The 20829-nt window shown below is 37.6% G+C and overlaps 1 long non-coding RNA gene and 1 other non-coding gene across 7 annotated transcripts; one reads left to right on the forward strand and one right to left on the reverse strand.

The window, feature by feature from the left end:
* The first annotated feature begins 5562 nt into the window (after positions 1–5562).
* On the forward strand, positions 5563–14142 carry LOC112743840 (uncharacterized). Of its 6 annotated transcripts, none has more exons than XR_011872647.1 (8): positions 5563–6099; positions 6297–6388; positions 6526–6638; positions 6797–8635; positions 9710–9880; positions 9997–10167; positions 12824–13139; positions 13491–14142. It is a non-coding gene; the product is annotated as an uncharacterized lncRNA (long non-coding RNA). The 6 variants fall into 6 exon arrangements; XR_011872646.1 differs by having other exon boundaries at positions 13537–14142; XR_011872648.1 differs by lacking the exons at positions 12824–13139; positions 13491–14142 and adding exons at positions 10697–10802; positions 11199–11891.
* Positions 14143–17012: 2870 nt separating this feature from the next.
* LOC112766346 (small nucleolar RNA R71) lies at positions 17013–17116 on the reverse strand. The gene has a single exon (XR_003184266.1). It is a non-coding gene; the product is annotated as a small nucleolar RNA R71 (small nucleolar RNA).
* Between the last annotated feature and the right edge of the window lie 3713 nt (positions 17117–20829).

Here is a 20829-nt window from a genome sequence, read left to right on the forward strand (position 1 = left end):
AACGACACGAAGAAGAATCCAAGAGGAGAAACAAGGAAGGTCAGGTGGGAAGAATGTAAGATGATCACCACAAGTGATGAGAGGAGTGTGGAGGAAGTAGACATACAAACAGAACACTTCAAAGACAGTCCAAAGGAAAATCATACACCCCAACCCATACTCAGGGAAGAGCTAAAGAAAGGGGAGATCCTGAACCCATATGCACGTTTCCCCTAAAGGCTTAAGGGTGGTGTAGCAGGGAGAATATATTCAAGGTTCCTCGACATGTTTGCATCTCTTGATATAAATATATCATTCATCAAGGCCCTCCAGCAAATGCCCTCCTACATCAAGTAAATAAAGGAGCTACTGGCCAAAAAGAGTTCATTGAAGGGTGGACAGACAATAAGGATGAACAGGGAGTGCAGTGCTCTTATCCAAACAGGGCCACCAACAATGAAGAAAGACCCAGGGAGTTTCCACATTCCTTGTGCTATTGGAGAGACAATGTTTGATGAAGGGCTCTGTGACCTGGGAGCAAGCATCAACTTAATGCCTCTGTCCCTCATGAAAAAGCTCCAACTCAATGAGCTAACACCCACAGACATAATCATCAAACTGGCTGACAAAACCAAAAAACAGGCAATAAGAGTGGTTGAGAACGTGTTAGTGAAGGTTGGGAACTACTTCCTTCCCACAAACTTTGTTATCCTGAAAATGGAAGAGAATCCCAGTCACCCCATCATTCTGGGAAGGCCATTCTTAGCTACAGCCAGAGCACTTATAGATGTGGAGCGAGAAGAGCTAGTATTGAGAATACATGATGAGTAGCTCACCTTCAATGTTTTCAAACCCTCACAAAAAGCAGATCATGATAACAAAAAGTCAGAGGAAGAGCACGAGAAAGAGCTGATGGAAGAGACAGGCATGGGAGCACAAGTACCACACCTGAAAACCCCATTGGTAACAACCAGTGTGATCAGAAGGAGTAACAACCAAGAGTAATCCAAAAGGAACTAAACCCATCAGAGTCATATGAGACAAGCAATAGAACCATCCTAAAAGAGGAAACCACAAGGAACAAGGTGACATCAAGGGACACAAGAAAAAAGGTCCCAAGGGGATGGAAAAACAAGAAAATCCCTACAGAAGATTTCTCTCTAGGAGATGAAGTGGTCTCTATATACTTTCCATCTATACCACCTCATCTTCCCACTATTCCATCTCAGCTGCCACCAGTATACACCATCAATAAAATTTTGTCCTTAGAACATGTGGAACTTCTTAACAAAGCCAATGGAAACAGATTCACTGCAAGGGGGGAAGATTTGAAGCACTACCAATCACCCTGACAAGGACTAAACGTCAATCTAATGACTCTAAAGAAGCGCTTCATGGAAGGCAACCCATGTTCTATACTTTTTCTTTTTAATCTCTAATAGTAGTAATAAAGCAAAGTTCATGGATTCTAAAGCAACTTCGACAAACAATATAAGAATCCTTACATGCAACATATAGTACATCATAAGTTTGGTGTTCAAGGCATACCAAGAAGGGCTTGAACACACTTCATGATATGAGATTCTTTTTTAGCCTTGTTACACCATATGATCACCAACAAGTTTGGTGTTACTAATGTTGCATGCATGTGAAATTAAGTAGTCGATTGATTTGTATTCATGAAAAGCATTTAGTTATTTCAAAAACAAAAGAAAAAGTTTTAATAGTAGCTATTTCACACTTTAATTTTTCCCACCAAGAATTCAATTGACCAGTTTGCATTCCTTTTGTCTTGTATAGGAAATAAAAAAAGGGTATTGATGGTACTTGATAGGACAATCAAGGAAGGGAGATTCAGCCACTATACCAAGGAAACCTCACACTTGTCTTCAAGGGGAGTATCTTTGGAAGTGTTGCCATGCAACATGGGGAGTTGGATAGCCTTGGAGACCAAACCAAGACCCTCATAAAAGGGGTGATCCTCGTGCTCATCCAAGGCCAAACCCCAACCATCTGTCATTAAAACAACACTATCAATCCACACCTTCCAAATACCCATCATTCTTCTATATAAATGATCCCCATTCTACAACCTCTCCATACACACTTCTTGTTCTCATTCATCTCCCTTCTTTCTCTCGAACACACTTCATCCTCTAGCAAAAGTTCCATACACACCCTCCCAGCCATATCTTGTGAGCCACAAACATAACAACCATCACTCATGGCTTCATCTAGCTCTAATAGGAGAAGGGGGAAGGAGCCTATGGAGCAGCCTCCCTCCGATGCCGGGAGATTCAAGACCGCCTTCCATGAGATTCAAAATAAACGGATAAAAAACAAGAAAATCTTGCCAGAATTGACATTCCAGTTCAACGAGGATGAGTGCCTAAAGATCAGAGAGAAGATTGCACAGAGGGGTTGGCAAAAGCTCACCAACCCAGAGACAAAGATAAATACAAACCTCATCAAAGAGTTCTATGCAAATGCGGTAAGAGAAGACAGTACTAGGGACCCCACCTTCAAAAGTTATGTAAGAGGAACAGAGGTGGACTTCAGCCCCAATGCTATAACAAGGACTCTTCAGCTGAAATCACCACATTTTGATGAGCTTAGCTATCAAGTAAGAATAAGTAATGCTCCCGAGGAAGATGAACTTGAAGAAATCGTGAATGATATGTGTGTTATTGGGTCTGATTGGGAAAGATACTCCAACAAGAGACCGAGGTTCATTAGGAGAGGAGACCTTATCCCAGAAGCCAAGGGTTGGTTTGAGCTAGTAAGGAGGTCTATCCTTCCAGCCGCAAACAATTCTGAGGTCAATATTGCTCGAGCCACCATGGTACATTGCCTAGTAAAGGGTGGAAGCATCAATGTGCATGAAATTATAACTGAAGGGATCCAGGATTCAGTAGAGAAGAATGATTCGGGTGCTAGACTTTGGTACCCCAGCACCATCCTGAGACTATGCATGAAAGCCAAGGTGGTGTTCGAAGACAACAATCCACAATGGGTAAATCTTGGGAGGCTAGTCATGCTCCAACGCATAAACTATGTGACACCTGCTCAACAACAAAGAAGACCTCGTATAGGGAAAAGAACTGCATAAGAAGAGCCCCACCAAGAAGAACCTCACAAGAAGAACTCCAACAAACAGGGAACCAGCAAGAAGGACAATATGATCCAACCAATATAAATCTGTTTCACATCATGGAAGCCATTGAGTATATGGCAAGTAGCTATATGGAAGGACAAGAACAGCAATTACATTTCCAAGCTCAAAGGATGGATCATCAAGAAAAACTACTCTCTAGTTGGATGGATCAACAAAGAGAGTGGCAGAAACAGCAAATGGAGTTACAACAGGAGCATTACTCCCAGCTCTCCCAAGCCATCAATCAAGTGTCCGAAAGGCAAGAGAGCCAGGACAAACGTCTTCAAGAACTCAACCAACGCCAGATAGCCCAGATGAAAGCATTCAATAAATTCAGTGTGCTCAACGAAGGAAGGCAACTGTATTGAGAAGAATTTAGCATAAACACTCAGGCCAAGATAACTTATATGACTGGGCATATGCATAATTTGCACCCCGCTATTCCAAGTTATGAAGCAGTCTGCAAGGACTTGACAGAACAAGAAGAGGGAAAGGTGAAACAACAAAAGGAAGCATTAAAGAAGAAGATGGAGGATGCTGGTTTCTGGAAAAAGCTGATCGAAAAGCGCAAAGGAAATGGGGATTCAAGCAATCAAGGAGGACCCCAAGACAAAGGGACATGAGCATACCAATAAGTGAAAGGTGGTGGAGTTCCTTCTTAGTTTTATCTTTTCCACAACTTTAAATAAGGAAAATCATGTATGAAATAGAACATGCTTCCATGGTAGCTTAGGAGTTTCAATTCTATCTTTAGAGTTTTCATTGCTTAGGTTTATGTTTATTAGTCTAATATCCCTTCTGCATTCCCACCTTCCTTACTTGTATGCCTGTCCTTTAAGTTAATCAAAAAGAAGATGTTATGAAAAGAACAAGAGTGGAGTTATCTTGTGAAGTGAACTCTAAATGTTTGTGGTAGGGTGATTAATTAGCTAAGTTGGTTCACCAACAAGGTAGGAAGGCAACTATCTATCCTGAATCCTATGCTTGAAACACATCCTATGAGACTAACCAAATAATAAGATCCCAATAAAAAAAGAGAAGGAGCAATAAAATTTAAAAAGGAAGGAAAAACAATAAGAAACAATGCTAGGCACCAAGGGTTTGAAGATTGAGGCATGTGTCAGTGGTGTTCATGTGCAAGGGATATGCTTGGATGAATAAGCTCTTAGGGGGCCTTATCAGTCGGTAACTTGGATTAACTAATCCGGGATTATCAGCTGAAAGTCCACTATCAAGAGTGACCTTTGCTACAGAACACTTAGTGAAAAAGGTGATTGCCACTAACGTTCTCGAACCCACAATTTCACTTAACGTTAACATCATTAATGCCCATGCCTAACTTACACTTTTCTACAAGCTGAGCCCACTAAAGATTGTAACTGCCTCAACTCAAGATCTCAGGCCCACATCCAAGACTTGAAGAATTCACTAGAAGATCAAGAGGAGTGGTATATATAGGAGCAGTTTTGAACTGTAGAGAAGCTTTTTGCATTTTAGAGAACTACCCTCTGTATATTTACTTTTCTGTATTTTTGAAGCATGTATTCTTTTCTATCATTTTCCATTTCTAGAGCTATGAACAACTAAACCCCTTTCATTGGTTTAGGAAGCTCTATTGTAATTTGATGGATCAATCATAGTTTTCATTCTTCTTCTTCTTTCTCCTCTTTTGATTTACTAGAAAGTTTTTGATCTTAATTCAATTGGTTAGTTGTCTTGGAAAAGAAACTCTCCATAATTGGATCTCCTCTGAGCCTTGGAAAAGGGATGAGGAGATCATGCTAGAAATGATTTCTCATGTTGGACCAAATTGGGGTCTGGGCGGATATAGTGACATGTAATCCTCCCAACACTTTGATTTGGAAATATATGTGGTATAATCAGTGACCATACTTTGTCTCTTCCCATGAGCAATTAAATCAAAGAATTGGGCAATTGTTCAAGCTTAGAAAGATTGGATTGCCAAGGAATTGGGATCCAATCACCTATGATTGCCAAGGAGATCAATAGATGCATTGATTGAGGGAAAGATGAAAATGAACTTGATTCGGAGAATACAACATCTCCTGAGCCCAATGAATTTCCCATTTCTGATCCTATCCATTCTCTTTACTTTCTGCCATTTATTTCCATGCTCACTTCCCCAGATTCCCATTTAAGATTCTGCACTTTATTTTCTGCTATTTACTTTCCCGCCATTTAATTTTCTACACTCTCAAACTATACTCTGTTTAGCTCAACTAGCATACTCTTCCAACTAAAGTTGCTTGACCAATCAATCCCTGTGAGATTCAATCTCACTCTAGTGTGAGTTTTTACTTGACGATAATTCGGTATACTTGCCGAAAAGAAATTTGTTGAGAGACAAGTTTTCGTGTATCACCATTTCTAATAACTCTATTAACACCCCTAAAAAAGCTTGGCGAAAAGGTTCCTTTGAAAAAAAAAAGAAACTACTAAGTCCCAAACGCGCTACTAATTCATCACTCATCAGACTTAGCTTCTACTCTTCTCCCTTGTAAGGCTGTAACACCATTACGCTAATGCTCTGAAAACCCTAACACTCAAACAGAGCTCATCGGCGTCGCTTGCACTCTCTCATCTACCGACGCTCCCTCCTTTGTCTCCCTTAACCCGTCTTTGCTGTCGATCGCACTCCCTCAGTGCTTATTACTCATCGCGTCGGTCAGCCAACGGAGGTCGCCGTTCCTTCCTCCGCGACACCAGCCTCTGCCCTCCTTCTTCTATCGTCTCTTCTCATATGCTCTACCACCTTCTCAGCCAACGGGAAAGGTGGAAGTTTTGGTTCGGTGAACGAGGACCTTCTCCAGAATATCCTGGCGAGGCTCCCTGCTCATTGGTTCGCTTCCGTTGCTTGCGTCAGCAAATCATGGAGCTCTGTCTGCAATTAAATCTTTACTCGTCCGAAGCTCTTTTCTGCCCTTTCTCTCAATCCTTCACTTTTCGTGAGTTTCACCTATTTCCCCCAAATCAAAATATTTCTTAAAAGCTAGGGTTAATTGAAAATGGAAATGGAGCTTCGTGATTCTATCAGCTTGTTTTTGGAGTAAAATTTGCAAATTTGTACTCAAAATGATACATGTTATGTTCTGATAAACTTGATTAGTTTTGATTCCGAGTCAGATTGTGTTCAACTTTTCAGGTTACACTAAACCACTTGACCAGAAATCTGATATTGTGGTCCCTGAAGATGATCATGGCCTCTATGAAATTGATATTCTAGATCCATCCTTGGTAATTTATTCAATTGTTAATTGATTAAACCAATACTCAACAGTTCAACATAGCTTGTTTTATTTTTTGTTATTTTTTGGAATTTTAATTAAGTGATTTGATTTGATTTTCTGCTGTTATGTGAAATATTGTTGCAGTTTACGAATGTATGCATTTGACTGAGGTGTATCATTGACATGCTTGTTGGGTGTGGCTACAAGAAAGGAATCACATTGCTTGGTTATGGTTATGACTTCTGGTAAAGCAATAGGTAAATTGCTCGGCCCCTTCAACATAATATCAAGTTTAATAAGTGATTTATTTATTTGTTTAGTGGTTTCCCAAGGGTATTCCACCTTTTAATTATCAAGGAAGGAAACTAATCCCGTTCAGCATAACTATGTGCTTTATTTTTGTTGGTGTTGGCAGAATTGACAAGCTGATGGATGGCCTTAAAGCCAAGTTGGAAACTGCTTACAAAGCCATTGGTGGAAGGAAAGTTAACTTGTTACTTTTCTTTGTTGATGTTATTTCTGGCTTGAATGTAGCTCTAATTGATTTTTATGAATCTGTATTTGTTTAATTGCGTGGTTTCTCAGTGCTAGGAGTATTAATGCATTCCGTTAGTGCTCACTGTTGGCTAAAACAATGTTGCAGGTGTAATATGAACTTGTATTGCCTGTGATGAATATGTGTTTTCTTTCTTTCCTTTTAGCCAATAATCATTGATCAAATACACACTACTTTTGCCGTATGTTTCCACGAGACTACAAGAGCATAGGTTTTGTCTTCTCCTCATAAATTTGGAAAGAAATGACTATAAGCTTTTTCGACTCCTTGTGTGCCTTTCTCTTAATTTAAGTTTATTATGCTGAGTTTTGGTTGTTTAAATAATATTGTTGAAGTAAAATAGACCTAGAAGAAAGTCTGTTAAGTATCTAAGGAAAGTGGGAAACCACACCTTAAAAGCTAGCTGTTAAGGGGGAAGAACCACTTTCCTTATATACAACATCAAGCATCCCATACTACTCGATGTGGGACTTTGAACACCCCATAATACCCAAGTCCCTAACAATACACCGGCCCTGCAGAGCCGACGTCCACGGCGGCTTCACTCTATCGACACTGACCCAACGGTAGCCACTTTGCTACGGTCTATCAGTATTCGGTATTCACCTTAATCCAGCCTATAGGTAGCCCTTTCCATGGCGCCGACAACCACGCTCTGATACAAGTTGTTTAAATTGGTATTTATTGAATGAAAATGCAGAAATTACAATAGAATAGAAAAGTGATAGCAGAGGAATTTCGAGAGTCCTCTCCTCTCCTAGCCTAGGCCTTTCCAAGTCTTTTCCTGCCTCAATACCTATTCGGTTCCTCCTTTTATTGCCTCACCCTCTCTCTAATTGAAATCTTCATAATCATGCAATTTCCCTGATTCTTTTCTGATTGATTCAATCAGTTATTGCCTCCTAAAATAAATCAATTATTTAAATCAGTTATTCCTCCCTTTCCTTTATTATTTTGTCTAGAAGAATGATAAGGTAAAGGGATCATTATCTTCCCTTTTTTAGCTGCCTGCACTGCTGACTCAGCTTTTTCCTCAGGGTATGTAACAAAGTCACAATGAATAATCACGGTTAGGCATTTCATAAATTACATTTGAGCCTTGAGAAGGTGTGAATAAGATGTTGAGTCGAATGCATTATTTATACCTAACATGCATTATTTAGGATATAATTTTTTCCATGATTAATTATAACATGTGATTAACTACGATTTCTATACTTTATTATATTCATGCACCCTTTTTGGCTCTGAACTTATTATTCTTGCCGCCTAATGAATCTTATTTTAGTTTATAGAAGTAATGTTTGACATTTAATGCTTCATATATAGACAAAAAGGGTTTTGATATAAAAGTGAAAGAAAATTCAATTCACCTAAGGGATATATATGATTTGGTTAGGATTTGTGTACTAAATTATAAGTACAAGGGGGAAGGTCCTTGTTCTCTGGATCTGAAAGGTGATAGAAATGAGCAAATAATATAAGCTCGTGATATGTATGTTGGTTTTGGTTGATTGCCCTGTTATGAAATTAGTGTAGCGAGTGGTATGTGACTTGAGGGAATAGAGGTCGTTTAAATTTGTATTGCATTTAGGGGCAGGTTGAGGAAAAAAAAGGCATGGCGTTTCTAGTGGCAGTTTTTATTCTTCCTGCAGGCACTCTTTTCATTCTCTCAAGCCTTATTGTAATGCAATGCAGGTAATTAATTAAGATCCAATCTGCAAATCGCATTGTTATATATCCTTTCGCTTTTTTGGTTTATGTTTTATTAGTATCGTAGTAAATATCCATTTTTTTAACCGAGATAGATTTCATTTCAATCCAATATGAAATGCCAATAGGCACTGAGGTAGAGAATATAAAATGCCAATAGAAAATGGATATATCATTGAATTAATATATTTAGAGTGACAGATAATTAAAAAAGAATGGAAAAAGTAATTAATATATAATTTTTACTTGTTTTAATTAATATATAGTTACTACTCCTCTATGAGCCGAAGAATTATTAACTGTGAAAACATTGCTTGACTACAATGCAGATTGCTAGGTATTCAAGTTTCTTTTCAACTTCAAATTATGCCTCGTTCAGATTTTTCGAAGTTGATTGTGATTTCTTTCTTTTGTATTCTCTCCAGGGAGTTCCATTACAAATAAATCACAAAACCCCTGATAATACGTTAAGAGTTCTTTTCTTCTTTTTGGTAACTTACTCATTTTTATAATTTATACAAGGTGGAAAAAGAACCCCCTTCAACTCTTATGTGGACTTTGTTTTTGTTGGCTCAAGTCTGTAGCTAGTTTTCATATTGGTTTCTTGACTATCTTTTCTTCCCCTTCTATTTTGGCCTATTTATGAGGATTTTTGCCGGTGCAGCATTATGACAGACGAGGAAAATATGAAGTTGCTCTTTCCAAAATTGACGAGGCCATAGAACACACACCTACTGTTATTGATCTATATTCTGTCAATGTTTGCTTATTAATAATTTTCTAAGATTAGTTTTTTTTTTCAAGTCCTTTTATGTTGTAAAGCTTTGTATTTTAAGTTCACTTAACAGACTATAACTACAATGTAGTTGAAGCATAAGTTTCGGTTAGGTGGGTCAACTTTTAGCATTTGTATGTGGCACTAATTTACAATAAAGCTAAACTAAATAAATTGAGACTGAATTTGGAACTGACCGTGATTTCTTCAAATGCCTAGTATATTATTTGTTGCTTATCTCATGTTAGATTGAAATGCCTAGTATATTATTTGTCACTTTACAGGCTATAGCATTGACGGTGGTATCTATCGGTGTTGCTATCGTTATGGTGACTGATCTGCAATTCCATTTTTTTGGTGCATGTGTGGCATTGGCGTGGATTGTACCAAGTGCTGTAAATAAAATCCTCTGGTCTCGGCAGCAGCAGCAAGAGAACTAGATAGCTTTGTCATGGGTAATTTTTATCATTGTTACTTCCTTTTAATGCCAATTTCTCTGTGCTTCCTATCTATTTCCTTGCATTAAATGATTTATTTCTTTGTTTTGTCTAATTTATGCATTCATTAACAGTCTTATGTGGAAAACAACACCTATTACGTTGATTTTCCTGGCTGCTATGATGCCCTGTTTAGACCCTCCAGGTGTCCTCTCCTTTAGTTGGAACTTCGGAAACACACCCGTGATTTTTGGCTCGGCAATTCTTGGATTCTTGCTTCAGTGGTCTGGTGCTTTAGTATTAGGGTAAGTGAATGTTCTATTGATTAGTGATGAGCTCTTGCTGTGTTGCTGTTTTAATTTGTAAACAAGAAAATTGGATGATTATTGAATATTTTCTGCGTTTTTATTGAATTGATTAGTGGTTAGATCTTGCTTTTATTGGATGATTTCTACTATTTTTTGCTGTTTTAACTAATGTGCTAAAGCATCTACATTTTATTAGAAAATAGAAAAAAAGCAAATTAGCGGTTAGAGATGTTGAGGTTGATACTGAGGCCACTGTTATTAGGTTGCCTAAATGTCATGCAACAAAGTTAACCTCCTTTCAAGAAAGTAATAGTGAAATCCAAACTTCATGTTTAGATATTGCTAGGTCCAGCAAGGACATAACACTTTTTTTTCAAACTTAATATATATCCTGTTGGTCACATTAGTTTACGAACTGTTTTTAATACATTTATTATTTGAAGTATACTGGTTGATCCCTTTTTTTAGTTGATAGTTTATTTAATGCTTTATTGTCATAAGATTTCTTCCTTATTCCTTCCTCCAGCAACATGGAACTTCTCACAAATGCCTTGGACCATGAAAATTGGTCACTGGTTCAATTTTTCATGTTATCTTCTTACAGTAGATATGGCACGTCTAGCTTGCAACAAGTAAACAACTAAACTATTCCTGGTTTTACCATTCTTGTGACTGTTGCCCTAGAATATTACATTACAATTTGCAATTCAGTGTAGTACCACTAATGTTTAGCTCAAAGAATTATCTTTTGTAGGTAAAAAAATTCACAAATGATCTAGAAATAATTATTTATGATCTAAGGGAAGAAGGTTTAAGAGGGCTAGAGGAAGGAGGAACAGTAAAGGAAATAGAATTTATGTTGTATTGTTTTTGTATTTTTTTTCAGTTTTTAGTTTTGGAATTCGAACTTGAGATTTATTTTGCATTTGAGTATTAGTTTTTTAATGTATAAAACAATTATCATAAAAATTATGTCACTAATTATGTTTGATTTATCTTGTACTAATAATTGCATATTATATTTGTAGGTTTGGTAATAAAAAAGGATTAAAAATTTATATTTTATAGCGGTGAAGGTAAAAATAAGAAAAATATTTTTTTTTAATTTTATAAGGCTATTGCCATGCTTTTAAAGCATGGCCGTATCACTGGCTATCACCACGCTTTAAAAAGTGTAGCCATATCTTCTTCTATTGGCACGCGTTTAAAGAGTACCCAAAACAAATAGTCTGGGACGTTTTAAAAGTGAGTACCCAAAACAAACAGTCTGTGACGTTTTAAAAGTGTGGCGATATGTGCACTTTTCGGTACACTTTATAAGCGTATTAAGACCTATGGCCACGCTTAAAGGCATGGCAAGAGATGAAAGCATGGCAACAAAAAAAACGTGCCGATAGATCCACAAAAGTGTAGCAATAGAGTAACTAGCACGCTGGCGGATGTGACCCTTTCAAAAGCGTGCTGATAGCTCAAAAAGTGGCGAAAAGCTACCGACACACTTTTTTGCACTTTTCGGCACACGTTTAAAGCATGGCAGAAACTTAATTTGAATCCATGGTTTGCTTAGACTAGTGAAATGTACATGAATTAAGTGTAGGAAAATTGGGTTTGGGAATTACTTGGTTAGGGAATTAGGTATTTTATATTCTTATATGAAAATGTGAAAACAATTTGGCACTTGTTCATGCATCCAGCACATTAATCATATGCATTAACTCACTAAAAAAAATAGAGAAAAAAAAGAAAAAAATAATAAATAATAAGGAAAAGAAAAAGAGAAAATAATAAAAAGGGGACAAAACACCCTAAGGCTAATAAGTGAACTAATGCATATGATTTATATTCAAAAGACATCAAGGTGCATGGATTTGTGGAAAAGTAGTTAATGGGTGGCTAGACTTTGCATTGTGCTAACATGGAATGTCTTAGGTTACGTGAGAAGTTTAGGTTAATTAAGGATTCGGATTTTATTCCACTTAACCAAATACATTCCTACCTTGACCCTAACCCCATTACAACCCTTGAAAACACCTCTTAATATGTGTATTTGTGCATTAAATATTGTTGATTGGTAGAAGAAGGGCATGCCTTAGAAAGAAAGATTAGTAGAGAACCGAGAGACTCGACCCTTAAACACTAGAGTGATTAGAGTGTATACACTCCAGTGAGGGTACGATGCTTGATTCTTTGTTCTCGACTTTCATGAGCTTTCTTCTTGCAAGTTTACTTTTACTTTATTCTGTGATTTGAATTAGTGGAATCTAATTCATGTTTGTCTTGGAGAATTTGTTTACTTTTAAACCAAGTAGGTAAAAGCATTTAGCATATAGTTGCATCCCAATAGATAAATTGCAATGCATAGTCTCACCATTTTCCCTTCACTCGTCTATTTCACTTGAGCTTATCATGAGGACATGCTAATGTTTAAGTGTGGGGAGATTTGATAAACCATTATTTTATGATATATTTTGGACTGATTGAATGGGTTTTTGTCAACTATTCTCACACTTATTCATGTAAATTGCATGTTTTTCATTTCCTTCCTAATTTTGTGCTATGATTGAAAACTTGCTTTCTAAGTCTTAAAATTGTTAATTTTGAATTCTCCTTTATTACCATTCGATGCTGTGATGTGTTTGTGAAGTGTTTTCAGGTTTACAGGGCATAAATGGCTTAAAGGATGAAGATGAGGCATGTCAAAGTGGAAGGAACACAAGAAACTAAATAACTGAGAAACGAGGAGCGACGCGCACGCATGGCTGATGCGTGCACATGATTTGGAGCATCTTACAGTGACGCATACGCGTAACTGACGCGTACGTGTGACCAGCACAGAAGTCTAGCGACGCGTACACGTGGCCGACGCGTACTCGTGACAGAGCGTCACGTGCTGCACTTAACAAAACTCTCTGGGGGCGATTTCTGGGCTGATTTGGACCCAATTTCAAGCCCGAAAACACAGACTAGAGGTAGGGGTAGAGCTGAGACTGAACACTTTTCAAATTTCACTTTAGTTTTAGTTTTATTTTTGAATTTTAGAGAGAGAAACACTTACTTTTCACTAGGGTTTTGATTTCTTAGTTTTGCTTTGGATTTGATTTCATAGTTTTCCTCTTTAGGCTCGAATTGATTCTTGAACATAGCTTTGTCCTTTCTTTGGTGCTTTGTGATGAGCGGATAATTTATACACTTTTTGGCATTGTTTTTAGGTAGTTTTTAGTAGGATCTAGCTACTTTTAGGGATGTTTTTATTAGTTTTTATGCAAAATTCACATTTCTGGACTTTACTATGAGTTTATGTATTTTTCTGTGATTTCAAGTATTTTCTGGCTGAAATTGAGGGACCTGAGCAAAAATCTTATTTAGGCTGAAAAAGGACTACTGATGTTGTTGGATTCTGACCTCCCTGCACCCGGAATGGATTTTTTGAAGCTATAGAAGTCCGATTGGCACACTCTTAGTTGGGTTGGAAAGTAGACATCTAGGGCTTTCCAGCAATATATAATAGTCCACACTTTATTCGAGTTCAGACGACGCAAACTGGCGTTCAACACCAGCTCCATGCTGCATTTTGGAGTAAAACGCCAGAAACACGTCACAAACCAGAGTTAAATGCCAAAAACACGTTACAACTTGGCGTTTAACCCCAAGAGAATCCTCTGCATGTGTAAAGCTCAAGCTCAGCCCAAGCACACACCAAAGTGGGCCCTGGAAGTAGATTTTTGCACTTAGACTTATTTCTGTAAACCATAGTAACTAGTCTAGAATAAATAGGACTTTTTACTATTGTATTTTCATCTTTGGATTATCTTTAATCCTTTGATCACGTTTTGGAGGCTGGCCTCTTGGCCATGCCTGGACCTTCATCACTTAGGTATTTTTAACGGTGGAGTTTCTACACACCATAGATTAAGGTGTGGAGCTCTGCTGTAACTCGAGTATTAATGCAATTACTATTGTTCTTCTATTCAATTCATGCTTATTCTTATTCTAAGATGTTCATTCACACTTCAACTTGATGAATGTGATGATCCGTGACACTCATCACCATTCTCAACCTATGAACGCGTGCCTGACAACCACCTCCATTCTACATTCGATTGAATGAGTATCTCTTGGATTCCTTAATCAGAATCTTCGTGGTATAAGCTAGAATCCATTGGCAGCCATTCTTGAGAATTCGGAAAGTCTAAACCTTGTCTGTGGTATTCCGAGTAGGATTCAGGGATTGAATGACTGTGACGAGCTTCAAACTCGCGAGTGTTGGGCATAGTGACAGACGCAAAAGAATCACTGGATTCTATTCCAACATGACCGAGAATCGAAGGATGATTAGTCGTGCTGTGACAGAGCATTTGGACCATTTTCACTGAGAGGATGGGAAGTAGCCATTGACAACGGTGACGCCCTACATACAGCTTGCCATGGAAAAGAGTAAGAAGGATTGGATGAAAGCAGTAGGAAAGCAGAGATTCAAAAGGAACACAGTATGTTCATGCGCTTATCTGAAATTCCCACCAATGAATTACATAAGTATCTCTATCTCTATTTTTTGTTTTATTTACCCTTATTTTCGAAAACCATTATTACCATTTGAATCCGCCTGACTGAGATTTACAAGATGACCATAGCTTGCTTCATACCAACAATCTCCGTGGGATCGACCCTTACTCACGTAAGGTATTACTTGGACGACCCGGTGTACTTGCTGGTTAGTTGTGCGAAGTTGTGACAAAGTGTGGTTCACGTTTGAGAGCTCCAAGTCTATTGGCGCCATTGTTGATGATCACAATTTCGTGCACCAAGTTTTTGGCGACATTGCCGGGGATTGTTCGAGTTTGAACAACCGACGGTTCATCTTGTTGCTCAGATTAGGTAATTTTCTTTTCAAAATGTTTTCAAAAATCTTTCAAAAAAATTCTATTTGTTTTCATTTTTCCGAAAAGAAATTTTCAAAAAAAATTCAGAAAAAAATTATTTAATAAAACAAAAAAAATCAAAAAAATATTTTTGTGTTTCTTGTATGAGTCTTGAGTCAATTTTTAAGTTTGGTGTCAATTGCATGTTTTTAAAATTTATGCATTTTTTTCGAAAAATTCATGCATGGTGTTCTTCATGATCTTCATATTTTCTTGTTTTGTGTCTTTTGCTATTTTTCATATGCATTTTTGCATTCATAGTGTCTAAGCATGAAAATTTTCTAAGTTTGGTGTCTTGCATGTTCTTCTTTTCTTGAAAATTTTTCAAAAATAAGTCTTGATGATCATCTTGATCTTCAAAGTGTTCTTGGTGTTCATCTTGACATTCATAGTGTTCTTGCATGTTTTCTTTATTTTGATCTTAATTTTCATGTTGTGAGTCATTTTTGAGTTTTTCTCTCTCATCATGAAAAATTCAAAAAAAATCAAAAAAATATATTTTCCTTGTTTTACTCATAAATTTCGAAATCTTTGGGTTGACTTAGTCAAAAATTTTTAAAATAAGTTGTTTCTTGTTAGTCAAGTCAAGATTTCAATTTTAAAAATCTTATCTTTTCAAAATCTTTTTCAAAATCAAATATTTTCTTTTTCTTTTTGTTATTTTCGAAAATTAAAAAAATTGATTTTCAAAATCTTTTTCTTAATTTTATTTAATGATTTTCAAAAATCTACTAACAATTAATGTGATTGATTAAAAAATTTGAAGTTTGTTACTTTCTTGTTAAGAAAGGTTCAATCTTTAAATTCTAGAATCACATCTGTTAGTTTCTTGTTAGTTAAGTAATCAATTTTAATTTTAAAAATTAAATATTTTTAATTTCTTTTTCAAATCTTTTTCAAATATCTTTTTCAAAATTGATTTCAAAATCTTTTCTAACTTCTTATCTTTTCAAAATTGATTTTCAAATCTTTTTCAAACTAACTAATTGACTTTTTGTTGTTTCTTATCTTTTTTAAAACTACCTAACCACTTTTCTCTTTTTAATGTTCGAAAATTCCTCACTCTTTTTCAAAATTCTTTTCAATTAACTAATTGTTTCAAATTTTAATTTTAATTGTACTTCTCCTCTCAATTTTTGAAAATCACTAACTATTTTTCAAAAACAATTTTCGAATTCCTCTCTGTCTCTCTTCTTCTTCTATTTATTTATTTAATTACTAACACTCTTCTCTTCATCTAAAAATTCAAACTCTCTCTTATCCTCTATGTTCAAATTTTTTTCATCCTTCTTCTATTCTTTTCTTCTTCTACTCACATAAAGAAATCTTTATACTGTGACATAGAGGATTCCTCTTCTTTTCTGTTCTCTTCTTTTTCATATGAGCAGGAGCAAGGACAACAACATTCTTGTTGAAGCAGATCTTGAACCTGAAAGGACTCTGAAGAGGAAACTAAGAGAAGCTAAAATACAACAATCCAGAGAAAACCTTACAGAAATTTTTGAAAAAGAAGAGGAGATGGCAGCCGAAAATAATGACAACAACAATAATGCAAGGAGGATGCTTGGTGATTATACTACACCTACTTCCAATTTTTATGGAAGAAGCATCTCAATCCCTGCCATTGGAGCAAACAATTTTGAGCTAAAGCCTCAACTAGTTGCTCTAATGCAACAGAACTGCAAGTTTTATGGACTTCCATCAGAAGATCCCTATCAGTTCTTAACTAAATTCTTGCAGATCTATGATACTGTTAAGACTAATGGAGTAGATCCTGAAGTCTACAGGCTCATGCCTTTCCCTTTTGCTGTGAGAGACAAAGTTAGAACATGGTTGGACTCACAACCTAAAGATAGCCTGGACTCTTGGGATAAGCTGGTCACGGCCTTCTTGACTAAGTTCTTTCCTCCTCAAAAGCTGAGCAAGCTTAGAGTGGATGTTCAGACCTTCAGGCAAAAAGATGGTGAATCCCTCTATAAAGCATGGGAAAGATACAAGCAGTTGACCAAAAAGTGTCCTTCTGGCATGCTTTCAGAGTAGACCATTTTGGATATATTCTATAATGGTCTATCTGAGCTTTCTAAGATGTCACTGGACCATTCTGCAGGTGGATCCATTCGCCTAAAGAAAATGCCTGCAGAAGCTCAAGAACTTATTGACATGGTTGCAAATAACCAATTCATGTACACCTCTGAGAGGAGTCCTGTGAGTAATGGGATGCCTCAGCAGAGGGGAGTTCTTGAAATTGATGCTCTGAATGCCATATTGGCTCGGAACAAAATGTTGACTCAGCAAGTCAACATGATTTCTCAGAGTCTGAATGGATTACAAAATGTATCCAACAGCACTAAAGAAGTATCTTTTGAAGAAGAAGCTTATGATCCTGAGAACCCTGCAATGGCAGAGGTGAATTACATGGGTGAACTCTATAGGAACATCTATAATTCCCAAGGAGAAATCATCTAAATTTCTCATGGAAGGATCAACAAAAGCCCCAACAAGGCTTTAATAATGGTGGAAGAAACAGGTTTAGCAATAGCAAGCCTTTTCCATCATCTTCTCAGTGATAGACATAGAATTCTAAGTAGAGCCCCTCTAGCTTAGCAAACATAGTCTCTGATCTATCTAAGGCCACTTTAAGTTTCATGAGTAAAACAATGTCCTCCATTAGAAATTTGGAGGCATAAGTGGGTCAACTGAGTAAGAAAATCACTGAAACTCCTCCTAGTACTATCCCAAGCAATACAGAAGAGAATCCAAAAAGAGAGTGCAAGGCCATTGATATAATCAATATGGCCGAATGCACAAAGGAGGAGAAGGACGTGAATCCCAGTGAGGAAGACCTCCTGGGATGTCCTTTGAACAAAAAGGAGTTCCACACTGAGGAACCTAAGAAATCTGAGGCTCACCTATAGACCATAGAGATTCCATTGAACCTCTTTTTACCATTCATAAGCTCTGAGAACTATTCTTCCTCTGAAGAGGATGAAGATGTAACTGAAGAGCAAGTTGCTCAATATCTAGGAGCCATCATGAAGCTGAATGCCAAGTTGTTTGGTAATGAGACTTGGGAAGATGAACCTCCCTTGCTCATTAGAGAACTAAATACATGGTTCAGCAAACTCTACCTCAAATAAAATAAGATCCTGGTAAATTCTTAATATCCTGTACCATAGGCATCATGACCTGTGAGAAGGCTCTGTGTGACCTGGGGTCAGGTATAAATCTTATGCCACTCAATGTAATGGAGAAACTGGGGATCTTTGAGGTACAAGTTGCAAGAATCTCATTAGAGATGGCAGACAAGTTAATAAAACAAGCTTATGGATTGGTAGAGGATGTGTTGGTAAAGGTTAAAGGCCTTTACATTCCTGCTGATTTCATAATCTTAGACACTGGGAAGGATGAGAATGAATCCATCATTCTTGGAAGACCCTTCCTAGCCACAACAAGAGCTGTAATTGATGTTGACAGAGGAGAGCTAGTCCTTCAATTGAATGGGGACTACCTTGTGTTTAAAGCTCAAGGATCTTCCTCTACAACCATGGAAAAGAGGCACGATAAGCTTCTCTCAATACAGAGTCAAACAAAGCCCCCACAATCAAACTCTAAGTTTGGTGTTGGGAGGCCACAACCAAACTCTAAGTTTGGTGTTGAACCCCCACATCCAAACTCTAAGTTTGGTGTTGAGAGGTCCCAATAATGCTCTGATGATCTGTGAAGCTCCATGAGAGCTCACTGTCAAGCTATTGACATTAAAGAAGCGCTTGTTGGGAGGCAACCCAATTCTTATTTATCTATGTTTTCTATTGTTCTTTTATGTTTTATTAGGTTTATGATCATGTGGAGTCACAAAACAATTGCAAAAATTAAAAACAGAATAAAAAAATAGCAGAAGAAACAGCACACCCTGGAGGAAGATCTTACTGGCGTTTAAACGCCAGTAAGGAGCATCTGGCTGGTGTTTAACGCTAGAACAGAGCATGAAGCTAGCGTTAAATGCCAGAAACAAGCATGGAAGTGGCATTCAACGCCAGAAACATGCTGCAGATTGGCGTTGAACACCCAAAACAAACATGGAAGTGGCGTTTAACGCCAGAAACATGCTGCAGTCTGGCGTTAAACGCTTGGATTGCATACAGAGGGCGTTTTACACGCCTAAAGGGTGCAGGGATGAGAAATCCTTGACACCTCAGGATCTGTGGACCCCACAGGATCTCCACCTACCTTCTCCCTCTCTCTCACACCTTTTCATAACACTCTTCCCCATCACCTCTTCATCACTCACATTCATCCACTCTTCCCCATAAACCCCACCTACCTTCAAATTCAAAATCCTTTCCCTCCCAAACCCAACCCCTAATGACCAAAACCTACCCCCTCTCCCACTCCTATATAAACCCCTCTTTCCTTCTACATTTTCACACAACACAACCCTCTCTTATCCCTCTTGGCCGAAGACACCTCTCTCTCCCTCTCCTCCATTTCTTCTTCTTCTTTTTCTGTTCTTTCTTCTTTTGCTCGAGGGCGAGCAACATTCTAAGTTCGGTGTGGTAAAAGCATAGTAATCAGCGGATATTTTTTACGCTTTTTTGTGGTAATTTCATGAGATTTTAGTGTGTTTTAGTTAGTTTTTAATATATTTTTATTAGTTCTTGAGCAAAATTCATATATCTGGAGTTTACTATGAGTTTGTGTATTTTTCTGTGATTTCAGGTATTTTCTGGCTAAAATTGAAGGAACTGAGTTAAAATCTGATTCAGGCTGAAAAAGAACTGCTGATGCTGTGGATTCTGACCTCCCTACACTCGGAATAGATTTTTCGGAGCTACAAGAGTCCAATTGGCGCGCTCTCAATTGGGTTGGAAAGTAGACATCCAGAGCTTTCCAGAAATATATAATATTCCATACTTTGCATGAAGATAGATGACGTAAACTGGCGTTAAACGCCAGTTCCATGTTGCAGTCTGGCGTTCAGTGCCAGAAACAGGTTGGAAGTGGGAGTTCAACGGCAGAAACAAGTTACAACCTGACGTTCAACTCCAGAAACAGCCCAGGCACATGAGAAGCTTAAGTCTCAGCCCCAGCACATGGGCCCCAGAAGTGCATTTCTGTACTATCCATCTTAGTTTACTCATTTTCTGTAAACCTAGGTTACTAGTTTAGTATTTAAACAACTTTTAGAGACTTATTTTGTATCTCATGACATTTTTAGATCTGAACTTTATACCTTTTGACGGCATGTGTCTCTAAACTCCATTGTTGGGGGTAAGGAGCTCTGCAGCGTCTCGATGAATTAATGCAATTATTTCTGTTTTCCATTCAAACATGCTTGTTCCTATCTAAGATGTTCATTCGCGCTTCACTATGAAGAATGTGATGATCCGTGACACTCATCACCTTCCCCAATCCATGAACGTGTGCCTGACAACCACCTCCGTTCTACATTAGATTGAATGAGTATCTCTTAGATTCCTTAATCAGAATCTTCGTGGTATAAGCTAGAATTGTTGGCGGCATTCATGAGAATCCGAAAAGTCTAAACCTTGTCTATGGTATTCCGAGTAGGATTCTGGAATTGGATGACTGTGACGAGCTTCAAACTCTCGAGTGTTGGGCATAGTAACAGTCGCAAAAGGATCAATGGATCCTATTCTGATATGATCGAGAACCAACAGATGATTAGCCGTGCTGTGACAGAGCATTTGGACCATTTTCACTGAGAGGATGGGAGGTAACC

The sequence above is a fragment of the Arachis hypogaea genome, chromosome 2 (assembly GCF_003086295.3).
Source record: "Arachis hypogaea cultivar Tifrunner chromosome 2, arahy.Tifrunner.gnm2.J5K5, whole genome shotgun sequence".
In the NCBI taxonomy this organism is placed as follows: domain Eukaryota; kingdom Viridiplantae; phylum Streptophyta; class Magnoliopsida; order Fabales; family Fabaceae; genus Arachis; species Arachis hypogaea.